Genomic DNA, 11,878 nt, shown 5'->3' on the forward strand with positions numbered 1-11,878 from the left:
TATATATATATATATATATATATATGCTTCAATACAACTGTACTCACGGTACACCTCATGCTACCTCATGTCAGAAAAATAACAATCTGAGGGACCTCGATGCGTGAGGGATCATTGGTACAGTGGACGTCACACTAGGGATAGTATTACTGGCACGCCCTGTCGACGTCTCTTTTCAGCTTCAACACAATTAGAAATATGACACGTTCGGAATGCCTGAAGAAGCCTTGCATACTGGATAGCTCATGGAATGAAGTGCGTTAGATCTTCTAAACATGTACTTGTCCTTAACCGGTGCAAGTGGTGAAGTGCCCAGTCTAATTTTTGTGATAAGTGCCCTGTCTAGCACCAGCGCTCAGCGACAGTTCTCCAGTCAAGCATTGGATTCATGCAACATACAATAAGGGCCATTTATTAGGATCAAAGATAAATCCAAGTTGGAGTCCATTATTTTAAGAGCTACCTGCTCTTTAAGAAGGTGTTTAGTAGATGGCCCTATATTTGCTGGGTTACTGAAAACATCTTCAATCCCCAATGACCTCACGGTTGTTGTGACACGTCTAAACCAAGGAGGTGTGTTTGCTTAAGATAGGCTACAGCACCCCAGACACAGTGAGATATGGGCAACTCCGTTGTTTTACCCCCAAAAACTAGGTTATAAGTAAGCAACTCGTTCAAACCGATCACATCCCGATTCTAATCTTAAAAGAGTACTTGGAGTTAATTGGGTAGTTTCAATAACTGTCAAAAAAAATGTGTCTCTATTGTCCTCATACCTGCCAGATTCAAATGACCCCAAAGATCCCCCAGATACAGCGATGATGTCATAAACTTGATTTTGTGCACCTTAAGTGCAGGTTCTATCACCCTGCTTCTGTACGCTTTGGAGAATTATATAATACCTCCACAGCTCTTGCCCAATGACACGCCAGTTTTCTTGACCTGGTCTTTCCACAGCTATGCCTGTATAAAGCATATCCCAAGATAATCATGATATGGAATCTTCTCTATGGATACATCCCCTATTTAAAACCTCTGGTATCTAGGTCTTTTGTTAAACACCATACATTTTGATTTCCCAGTGTTAATATTGAAGTTTCTTTGGGTTTTGAAGGCATCATGAAGCAAGACACAAACAACAGACTTAAAGTTCAAAATAAAATGGTTTATTAAATTAAATGTCAGGATGGTTGAAGGCCTAACTTGCCCTATTGTAAAGTGGGATTTCCCTACCTGAACAACACTAAGGAAAGTCTGAGTCTGAAAGTTTAACTTTAATGTCTGTCTGTGTCTTTGCCCTCACAACTACCGCTAAACAGTGTGTAGTGTTCGAAACCTGAAGGTGTCTCACCCGCTAGTCCCCGGGGATCCTTCATTCAGATGGCCAGGACACGGCTATTGCTTTTGGATCCAGTTCCTGGGAGTGGACCAGTGCGGGAGCATCACTTGGGTGAGGGGCTTCAGGGAGTGGAAGTGGGACACTGGATGGCGAGACACGGTATCCCCTTCCCTGTAACACCGTTACCCCATCCTACCAAGTAGGACACTTAGTAACTCAAACTCCCGCACCCCCCCACTCCCTTTCCCAACACAAATATTTCCTCACGGACAGCTCACTACAAGAGAAAACGGACTGACACCCGAGCCGTATACCTGACATGTCCCAATACAATGATGAGGCAGGTTCAGGCAATTACTGCCGACCATTACACACACCTGACTTCCATTACACTTCCCCACACGGATAAAAGGCGGAACACGAAAGCACACTCCGAGCAAGTCAAAGCACACGAGGAAGCAGCAGTTCCAAGATGGCAGTTTAATACAAGGCGAATGATGGCAAAACCGAAGAGGATTGTAAGGAGGGAAGTGCCCTTGACCTTTTCAATGAAAAACTGTTACTTTCATGAACCTTTGAGAATAGGAAATGTAAGACTAGGAATCAAGGCTGAAGAATCCTGCATTGTGTGTTGGAGGAGGTACACGGGGCTCTCCCGCCTCGATAGTCAAGGCAGGGAGAATCGTTTGCCACCGTGGTACTGTCATTGACTCCTACAACAAAGCAACGCCAGTGAAGTCAGTACAGCCGGTGAGTTGGGGGGACTGATACCAGACCGGTCTGCATAGTGAAAACTGAAGAGAACCGTATATGAACCATGTGTGGCAAGCGACGCAAACACAATCAAACAGCAGATGAGTGATGGAACTTTGAAGCCAAGATACAATACCATTGAAAGAGTGGTCCGGCACCATGTGGGTGCTTGTTCCAAAGTGTTGGTTAGGTATCCAGCTGAAAGGTGGCAAATGTGAAGAGTCATAAAGAATTGTGAAATCGAAGTGGTCTTGCAACTGGTCAAGCAAAACCCTGTGCACATTCGACAGTCTTCGATAGTTGATGAAAAAGTATATGAAGTTGGTCCAAGCCTGGCGGAGGGAGATCAGTAAAAGCTTTTGGCTAAAGCAAGTTTGTGTAAAGTTATATTGGAAATTGGAATTAGTCTGAGCCCGGTGGAGGGAGACTAATTGAACATTATGTTATAAGGGATCTGAGCCCGACTGAGGGAGATCCCAGATCTGAGCCTGGCTGAGGGGGATCGGGGTGAACCGTGAATCACCAGAGAAAAAATATCCTATGAGAAATTTGATGCATAAATAATTTACAAGCATTGTGTTGAGAGGATCTGAGCCCGGCCGGGGGAGGTCTGAGGTGAACAGTGAATCGCCTAAGAAACTGAGTACTTGTGAAAATCTAAAAGAGAAAAATAACTTATCGTTTGTTTGTCGCAGCAGGCCCTCTGAATGAAGAGACTTTGAAAGGCAAAGAGACTTGGGCACGAAAGGCCCTGATGCTAATGATTGAACTGTATCCTCGTGCTACAGTCGAGTGTACTGCCTTGTCCCGTGCTGAAAACGTTGGGAAAGGAGGCCAACGGCCTGAACATCCTGACATATAATTTTGTGAACACTTCTTTCTTTTTCGTAACATTATTTCCCACACTGTTTGTATTTAGAGGTAAGGATTGTCAATATGCTTATTAGTATAGGCCCTTTTATTTTGACAAGACACTACTAAGACTGTGTTATTATTTGATGGTCGTAGCTTGATCCCATATGTAGATTTAGGTTGGATATCCGTTTTTCAAACCCTCTTTTAAGTTAAATAAACACCCTTGAACTGTGGTCACTTGTGTCTGTCTTACTGTTGATACCCTGCCTTCCATACAGTCAATAGCAAAAGAAAATGATCAAACAAAGTTCTGAGCTTCTTCCAGCTCCTAGCTTACTCTTCAGCTCCCCTTCCCCAAGTTCAAGAAAGTTCCACACAGATCTTGAGATTACCTTTCGCAGGTTCACACAGTTCCACAGCTCCTTGGCGTTCCCTTCCCCAAGTTCAAGGCAACACATTTCCAAAGAAAAGAGGTCTTGAGGTTCCGTCCTCAAGACAACATTGTAGTTCATCAAGCCTCAGGGTTTCCTTTCCCAAGACTCTTAACACATCAACTTATACTTGGTTTCAAACTTCCAGTGTTCAACAAAACTCCAGGTCAACATGACATTCCATCTGGATTGCATTAACAGTTCACGTAAAGTGTTTGTCTCACAGTGTCTTCATCTTTCACCATTGAGGGTTCCCTGGTCTAGGCACAGTTGTCAGACCACACGGTACACCCATCACAGGTCGTGCAACCAGGAACCCTAGATTCTTCAGCCCACACAAGTTCTCCTATATTTGCCCCTTTGTGCAGATTCACATTCACTTAGATTCTCCTTGTTGGCCTGTATGTTCAGGTTCACACTCGTTTGGCATCTCCTGTTTAGCTCTTGGATTTTTGCCACAATGTGTCACAGACCTTCTGCCAGTCTTTGGTCTTCCCACATGGTAGTTATTCATAAAGTTCATTTGACTTTGCCAGTTCACTTTGTGGTGGTTTTATTTATTCCCCACCTTTCTGTTAGGCTCTTTCACATTTGCGCTCTTTTAAATGGGCACTTTTCCATTTGCCTTTTATCACCTTGCAGCTTTGCCCACAACATTTCCATTCAGTTTGATATTCAATATTTGCTTAATATTTCCTTTGCAAGTGTTCACTATTTGTTTAATACAAAAAAATGCCACTTCATTATTCAGCATTATGCTCAATTACTTTTAGATCATTTGACATTCATAGTTGGCCTATTTCAGTTAGTTTGGCATTCTCAAAATACACGGCACAATTAGCAAAGCGCTCCGGAAAGGGTGTGCCTCTTAGGCTCTCAATATAAAGAAAGATAGTCCTCACAGAACTGGTCCCTTCGGAGTTTGTTTCTGTAGTATCGAAGTTTATGGTATGCCTCCCAGAAGGCGCTGAAGAGACCAGGATAAATGGGCTCTAAGCGCCTCGTGGGCGACACCCTCGGGAAACCCTCCGGGGAATAAAACCCGATGTGCTTGGATACCAGAATACGTGCAGGTCTGGTGATGAGTCCTTAGAAAGGTAGGCCGAATTGTCCAGCTGAAGTAGAAAGGGAATCCGGCTCCGTGAAGCCGAGTCTCGTTAAGGAATGTCCGGAACAGGACAATCTTCTTGTCTTCTAGATGGAATCCGAGAGCAAGGAAAGGTAACAGGACGCTCAACGGGGAGAGACAACACACTGAGTAAGGAGAAGGAACAAGGAGGCACAGCGAAGCTGAAGCACAATTAGGTAGGAGAGGGGAGGAAGCGGCAATGGATACCGCCACGGGAAGGGAAAGGAAGGTGGAATTAGCGAGGAGAAAAGGGGAAGGAAGACTGTAGTCATAAAGGCAAATGATCGAAAGGTAGGAGCGTGAGCTGCTATGAAGCTGCACGGGAGTGGAGCGAGTAGCAACGCACCTACCTAGGTCTCAACGAGACCGATATAGCGTTTGGCTTGAGGAGGTCGCCATCTTGCAATAAGCTAGACCTGCCCGGAGCATTAGGAAAAACAGAACCAAATAGCCGCCATCTTGGTTTCTGTTGAAGGTAGCGAGGATGATGTAATTTCCATATCTTCCAGTATGAACGCTGGGATTTCCTAACAGTATGCCCCCCCCGCAGGGCCAATGGTCCGGGTTTCCAGGGACGAGTGCGATGGAATTTCCGGACCAATGCAGGAGCATGTACCTGAGAGGCCGGCTCCCAAGACCGATCAGCAGGTCCATAGCCCTTCCAATCGATAAGATACTGTAGAGTTCCTCAGTGATACCTGGAGTCACAGATGGCCGAGACTTCAAATTCAGGTCCAGCAGGAGAGAGTATTGGTGGAGGAGGGGCATTTTGTTTTCTGTGGAATCTGTCCGGAACGTGGCTCTTGAGTTGAGACACATGAAAAACGTTATGAATTCTGTTCCAGGTTTGGGGCAGTTGGATGCGATAAGCCACCTTACCAATGTTATTGAGAATGGTAAATGGGCCAAAGTAGCGAGGAGAACGTTTAGTAGGTATTAAATGTTTGGGAAGGAATTTTGAGGCTAACCAAACCAGGTCGCCTACTTGATAACTGGATTCCTGTGATTGTTTCTTGTCTGCTTGCTGTTTGGCTTTAGCTCTGGCCTCCGAAAGAGACAAAAGGGCTCTTGAGTGTGCAGTTTGGATGTCAGCAACCAGGGCATCGACAGAAGGGATCTTGGTAGATGATGGTACTGTGGTCGGGAAAACAGAGGGATGAAATCCGTAGGAGCAGAAGAAAGGGGACATTTGTATGGCGGAATGATGGGCGTTATTATACGCAAATTCCGCGTAAGGCAGTAGGGTACTCCAGTTATCTTGTGAGGCTGATATGAAACATCAGAGGTATTGTTCCAATGACTGGCTAAGCCTTTCAGTCTGGCCGTTAGATTGGGGATAGTAACCAGAAGTTAGACTGTGTTGTATTCCCAAAGACTGGCATAAATATTTCCAGAAAGCAGATATATATTGTAGTCCTCTGTCGGACAAAATACTTTTTGGTAGTCCGTGCGGACGGAAGATGGTATGCAGGAAGTATTGAGCCATTTGAGCCGCAGAAGGTACTTTAGCCATAGGTATGAAATGGGCTAATTTGGTCAAAGAATCAATGGTCACCATGATGGTGGTGTGTTGGGAGGAAGGAGGGAGCTCAACTTTGAAATCTGTTGAGATCCTTTCCCAAAGTTGAGTAGGTAGCATTGGTTGAACGAGTTTTCCCATGGGTAATCTCCTGGGGTTTTTGGATTGAAGACAAGTTATGCATGAGGCGACATATTCTTTAACATCCTTCCGTACTTCAGGCCACCAGAAATAACGGGCAATTAGTTCTTGTGTGGTGGAAATGCCTCTGTGTCCAGCCGTCTTGTGATCATGACAAAGATGTAGGATTTTCATTCTGAGGTCATGATTTGGGATGAACAACTGCTCATGGAAGTAGTATAAGCCTTCCTCCTGAGTCAAGTTGTAAAGTTCCACATCTTGCGGAGAAACGTCTTTGCTTTGTTTTTGGACTTCACGTAACAAGGATGCCACAAAATAAATAAATGGCGTTTGGGGAAACATCCTCTCTGTTTTGGCTGGAATGTCTATTTCGCCGGAACTGCGAGACAAGGCATCAGCTATATGGTTGCTTGTTCCAGGAATGTACGTAACAATCATATCGTAAGAAGAGAAGAAATATGCCCAACGGGCTTGCCGACTGTTCTGGCATTCAAAGTTCTGTAAAGTTCTCAGATTCCGGTGGTCTGTCCTGATCAGAATAGGATGTTTTGCCCTAGTAGAAGGTGTCTCCATTCTTGACATGACCTTTTGACAGCCAAGAGTTCCTTTTCCAACACAGTGTAGTTACACTCAGAAGGTGTAAGAGTTTTGGACATGTATGCAACAGGATGTTCTAGACCTTTGGGGGACTTCTGTTTGAGTACTCCACCAATGGCCGAAGATGAGGCATCCGTTTCCAAAATGAAAGGCTGAGACTGATCGGGAAGTCTCAATATGGGAGCAGATGAAAAGGCGTTTTTTAGGAATTTAAAGGCTTGTTGAGCTTCCTCGGTCCAATTGAACCGAATCCCTTTTTTGATAAGGGAAGTAAGAGGTTTGATGACCAGAGAAAATCTTGGAATGAATTTCCTGTAAAAATTGGAAAACCCTAGAAAACTCTGGATATCCTTACTGTTCTGAGGTCTCTTCCATAGCAGTATGGCTTCGACTTTTCTTGGGTCCATGGCTGCTCCGTCAACAGAAAGGATGTATCCTAGATAAGGTATAGAGGACTGATGGAAAGAACATTTCTCAAGCTTGGCATACAAGTGATTATTTTGTAATCGTCTGAGGACCTCCGACACGTGTTGCACGTGTTCTGTTTGGGTTTTTGAAAAAATAAGAATGTCATCCAAATAAACGATAAGGGAATGTAGGAGCAGATCAGAGAAGAGATGATCAACAAATCTTTGAAAAACCGATGGGGCATTGGCTAACCCGAAAGGCATCACCCTATATTCATAATGTCCGAAGGGTGAGCGGAATGCAGTCTTCCACTCATCTCCTTGTTTTATTCTGATAAGGTGGTACGCTCCTCGCAAGTCCAATTTAGTGAATATGGATGCTCCTCTGACTGTTTCCAGAATGTCTTGTATAAGCGGTAAGGGGTATTTATCCTTACGAGTTACTTGATTTAATCCCCTGTAATCTATACAAGGTCGTAACTCCTTACAATCATTTTTGGGAATAAAAAATAAAGATGCCCCAGCAGGACTTTTGGACTCCGTGATCAGACCATGACGAAGATTGGTTTGTAGATACTCCTTCAAGGCCTCTTTCTCTGGTCCTGAGAGCGTATACATTCTCCCAAAAGGTACCTGTGTGTCAGGTAGGAGATCTATTGCACAGTTGTCACTGCGGTGTGGTGGGAGTTCTTTGAATTCTTCGTTAGAGAAGACTTTCTGATACTTCTGATAACATTCTGGTAAAAGATTGAGATTGGAAACTGATTGTGGTTCGCATTTTTCCTGATGGGGATTGATGACTAAGCCGATGGCACCCTTGGATAAACAGTTTGTCAGGCAACCTTCGGAACCCAGAAATAATGTGCCTGCCGCCCAGTTAACGTAGGGGTTGTGTTTGACCAACCAGGGTAATCCTAGAATCACCGGGTAGTGGGCCGCCTTTATCAAATCGAACACGATTTGTTCTTGGTGAGATGTGATTCCCATTGTTAATTCCATAGTGTTTTCCAATATGAGTCCCGAATTTAGGGGGGTCCCATCTACTCCTTCTACTGGGATCGCAACAGATTTGGTCTCTCTTTTGATTTGGTTTCGACTGGCCCATTCTGAATCCATGAACAGTCCTGCGGCTCCGCAATCAATCAGGGCAGGGATTCCGCTTAAAGTGATTTCTTGACACTGTAAAGTGGTGGGCAACACCACCATTCTCTGGGAGGTAGGAAGGCAGTCCAGGGAACTTTTCCAATACCCGTTCATGGTTCCCTTCATGGACGGGTGGCGGCATTTTCCGAACATCGGGGAGGCGTCAAAGTGCAATCGGACAGTATGTGTTTATCAGAACCGCAATACATACATAAGCCCAAAGTCTTTCTTCTGGATCTCTCTTCAGGTGTTAGAGGTCCACGGGCAGTACCCAATTGCATGGGTTCGCTTTGTTCGCGTTGGGTGATGTTCCTTGTAGACTCATTATGTGGAGTGAAGGCTGGGGGCTTATTTTTATTCTTGCGGCGTTCCGAGTTTCTTTCCTGTATGCGATAATCCATCTGGAGTACTAAGGAAATCATTTCTGCCAGATTTTAGGGTCGAGCCACTCGAGATATATCATCCTTTAATTCTTCGCATACATTTCTTCTGAAGACTGTGATGAGAGCATCATCGGACCAGGCAGTTTCTGTAGCAAGTTGATTGAATTGTGTAATGAAGGAGAGTAACTCAGTGTTACCTTGTTTTAATTCCAGGATTTGTTCTTGAGCCGTAACCACCAGTTCTTTCCGGCCAAACATGGCCTGAACACTGTTGACGAATCCTGCTGCAGAATCCATCAATTGATTATTGGTGGTAACAAGGGGAGTAGCCCAAGCCAACGCGTTACCTGACATGTTTGAAACCATGTAGCTAACTTTGGCTCTATCAGTGGGAAAGTAGGTAGGTTTCAAAGTAAACTGTACCGTAAATGAATCCAAATATTCTTTAACTCTTTTTGGGTTGCCATCAAATTTGCCCATCGGCAAGGGTCCCGGGGGAAGTTCATTCCGTGAGATAACCATTTGGCGTAAGACATTTTTTTCATTTCTCAGTGTCTGTACTTCGGTATTGAGAGTCTGAACCGCGGTTATCAGTTGCTGGACTTTTTGATCCAGGGGTCGCTATCTCTTAGGCTCTCAATATAAACAAAGATAGTACTCACAGAACTGGTCCCTTCGGAGTTCGTTTATGTAGTATCGAAGTTTGTGGTATGCCTCCCAGAAGGCGCTGAAGAGACCAGGATAAATGGGCTCTAAGCGCCTCGTGGGCGACACCCTCGGGAAACCCTCCGGGGAATAAAACCCGATGTGCTTGTACACCAGAATACGTGCAGGTCTGGTGATGAGTCCTTAGAAAGGTAGGCCGAATTGTCCAGCTGAAGTAGAAAGGGAATCCGGCTCCGTGAAGCCGAGTCTCGTGAAGGAATGTCCGGAACAGGACAATCTTCTTGTCTTCTAGATGGAATCCGAGAGCAAGGAAAGGTAACAGGACGCTCAACGGGGCGAGACGACACCCTGAGCAAGGAGAAGAAACAAGGAGGCACAGCGAAGCTGAAGCACAATTAGGAAGGAGAGGGGAGGAAGCGGCAATGGATACCGCCACGGGAAGGGAAAGGAAGGTGGAATTAGCGAGGAGAAAAAGGGGAAGGAAGACCGTAGTCAGAAAGGCAAATGATCGAAAGGTAGGAGCGTGAGCTGCTATGAAGCTGCACGGGAGTGGAGCGAGTAGCGACGCACCTACCTGGGTCTCAACGAGACCGATATAGCGTTTGGCTTGAGGAGGTCGCCATCTTGGAATAAGCTAGACCTGCCCGGAGCATTAGGAAAAACGGAACCAAATAGCCGCCATCTTGGTTTCTGTTGAAGGTAGCGAGGATGCTGTAATTTCCATATCTTCCAGTATGAACGCTGGGATTTCCTAACAGTTCCCTTGGTTGCACTCACCGGTTGTGCACCCCTGCTCTCGGTAGCCTCGCTAGTTCTCCTGGATCCATGAGCCTCAATTCCCTTGCGGTGGCCACTGAGAACTTTCCTCGCTCTCCCACTTGGCCTGGTGGCTGCTGTTGATATTGGCAGCCAGAGCCCAGCTGGAGATTTAGACCTTCTTGTGGGCCGCACTCGCACTCGGCCTCAGCGTCTCTCTCCTTCTGTGGATTCGCATGGCTCCCAGTCTTGGCTCTGACTTGCTTCTCTCCAGCCCGTTTTGTCCCTTGCTCTCTCTGCTCACACACAGGGCCTGGCCTCACACAGGTTGCCAGGCTCCCACAGCTCTCTGTACTCCCACAGGTCTCTGGACTCCCACAAGTCTCCCTCCATGGCATGCATCCCCACCTCTTATACACTCTTGGAGTATGAAGGGCCCACAGGTGTGGGTCAGTAAGATCAATTGAGTTACCTCTGGTCAACTTATTAGTGGGACATGCCTGACTTCCCCAATGGTATGCATTTACTGTCTTCTTCTTTGTCTCAGTACAGAGTGGTGTTCACTACTCCGAGTCACCTCTTCCTTGTCTCAGTACTGTGACAGCTCAAATGAGGGGAGATGTCTTACAATAGCCCATAAAGGCTGGGGAAGAGTTAGGTTGGTTTTCAAAGGGAAGAGGGGGATACTGTCATGATGCCTACCTCCAAGGAGCCAGGTCCGACCCAGCAACCCCAGAGGCAGGCATCATTTCCCCCAGGGGAGTGCCAGCGGGCCCAAGCTGGGGCCCTTTGGACGCAGTCCTGGCGCCTTAGGCGCCAGGCTCATGTTGGACCTCTGTCCTGGCACCTTAGGCGCCAGGCTCATAAAGCTAGACATGTGTTCAAGTGTTTTAATGTGCACTTACCTGATGCAGACCATGCTGCCACATCCAGGCCCTCTTGAGGCCTGAATGGAACTACTTTACCTGTGGGACTACTTTCCACCCGGGTGTGGTCGGGGAAGGATACATACCTGATCGGAGGAAGGATACACACTTGGGACTTCTTCCAAAGCTATTTAAACCACACCCGATCAGCAACTCACGCTTCGCGTTGTTCTGCTCCTCGCAGCTGGACGCTCACCGTGTCAGCTCCTGCATCTGGACTTCAGCCACGCCTGTCAGCATCCTGGGTCACCTGCAAAGGGAGACAAGAGACCTTACCAGCTAAATCTGCACCACGGAGACATCACCGACGATCCTGAAAGGGAAGACATTATTTTTAAAAGCATTTCGTTACGATCGCTGCAGCGCTGCATTTCACTCACCTTTCCTGGGTTCCTCCATCTTCAGCAGCGATCACCCGGATACACAGCCACTTCCCAGAGCCTAGAGAAAAAGACAAGAATAAGAGGTGAGAGAAGGAAGAGAATAAGACTTACCTGTTGGGTCATTCCCATTTCATTTCGGGTCTTGTCGCTTCCAGGCATTTTCCGGACCCCGGCCCCTATGGGGAAAAAAGACAAAGACATTGAATGAGCGTATGCAAAGACAGTTCCCGAGCGCTCATCCAGAACTAACCTGCCATTTACTGGAACTGGAACTGCACGTTTCACTTCGGGTCGGCGCCATATCTCCGGCATTCCGAACCCCGGCCCCTAAGGGGAAAAAAGACATAAGCATTAGCGCTTGCTGCAAAAAGACAATGAACATTATTATTAAGCTTGGACTTTTGAACTTGCAACAGAACTTTTACAGAGCTTTACCTGAATAGTCAAGCT

Source organism: Ambystoma mexicanum, chromosome 8 (genome assembly GCF_040938575.1).
Source record: "Ambystoma mexicanum isolate Mex_15411 chromosome 8, UKY_AmexF1_1, whole genome shotgun sequence".
Classification (NCBI taxonomy): domain Eukaryota; kingdom Metazoa; phylum Chordata; class Amphibia; order Caudata; family Ambystomatidae; genus Ambystoma; species Ambystoma mexicanum.